This window comes from Sinocyclocheilus rhinocerous, unplaced genomic scaffold, assembly GCF_001515625.1.
Source record: "Sinocyclocheilus rhinocerous isolate Xijiao unplaced genomic scaffold, SAMN03320098_v1.1 scaffold1330, whole genome shotgun sequence".
Classification (NCBI taxonomy): Eukaryota; Metazoa; Chordata; class Actinopteri; order Cypriniformes; family Cyprinidae; genus Sinocyclocheilus; species Sinocyclocheilus rhinocerous.
In genome coordinates, this window is record NW_015665026.1 from 535,168 (window position 1) to 536,656 (window position 1,489).

Sequence of the window (1,489 nt, forward strand, 5' to 3'; positions counted from 1 at the left end):
TTATACAGAGTCTGGATCAGACTGACCAACCCATCTACCGCCCACTCTGATGCTGCATAATGACATTTTTTTCCTCCAACACTTTCAACATTGATGTGACCATTTAAGACCTATACAGTATTCCTGCTATATTTTTTGTAATAATTTTTTATTTTTGTAATTTTTATTTTGCCATTAATTATCTAGACTATGGTGGCCCTCAATAGTCAAATCTGTTCCACCACAGTCTCATAATTAACCAAAAATATTTTTTAAGCTTTTCATTAGGGCTGCCCTCGACTAAAGATTTTTCTGATCGACTAGTTGTTGTTCATTTTAAGCATTAGTCGACTAATAGCACATTTATTAATAAACCCTTTAAATCATGCTAATGAGCCTTTAATTGCCTACATAGCCTAATAAGCGCTCAAGCGCACGCATAAAGCTTGCTACAGCACACCGGCAGAAGTAATGATGATGAATGTGTCAGGGAAAAACAGTAAGATTAAACTGCATTAACATTTTAATAATCTACTGATAAACTAGTGTTTTCATCTTAAGAGATGAATTCATCGACACTGACTTGTCATCTCCACAGTAGTGGATGCGCCTGCATGCAAATTTCATACGGATTACATAATCTGAGAATATTTATGCTTAAACTTTATTGCAACATTTTGTTGTTTTTTTAATCTATATTTTAATACATATAACTAAGTGCTAAAAGTTGTATTTATTTGTTCATTTTATTTTGTTCATATTTTATTCTTTATTTATTCTCTACTTATGTAATATACGTTTTAAAATTAATAGTTGTTCTTACTCTCTCTCTCTCTCTCTCTCTCTATATATATATATATTTTTTTTTTCTTTTTTTCATGTCTGTAAGGCAAGTATAAACGGAGACGGCAGAAAGCGCATCTTGTTTGCTTTCATTATTTTACAAAAGCGCAATGTTTGCGCACATTTTTCTAGGTTAACATTAGATTGAGTGGCCATGTAAAGTTGCTACTACTTAGATATTTCAGATGATAAGCCATATTTGAGGTCGATGAATGATAGGCCAGCGTTTGGATGTAACGTTACCACAAAATCCTGCCATTAACGATCTGTCCGTCACGGACTATGTGACCTCACCACTTCCTGTGGATTTTGTTTTTCTGCGACTAAGCAACTAATAAAATTTTGGTCGACCAAGCCTCTTCTCGTCGACTAAAGGTTAGTCGACTATTATGGGGGCAGCCCTACTTTTCATATTTGCCTAAAAGGTCTCTAACATTGTGCTTTGCAATTTAATTAAATATATATTTATTCTGTCGTGCTGCGAGTTCTGTGTTTAAGCTAGAAGCTCAATTGGTGTTTGGAAAAGCGCTAGACAAATAAACTTGAATTGAATTGAATTAAAATGCATAGCATCAACAACCTTTTACCTAAGTATTTCAAAGAACACTTTACAGCAAAGTAATCGTGTGTTTTAAAGAATAAACTTAACTAGCCTATGTGCGCATAT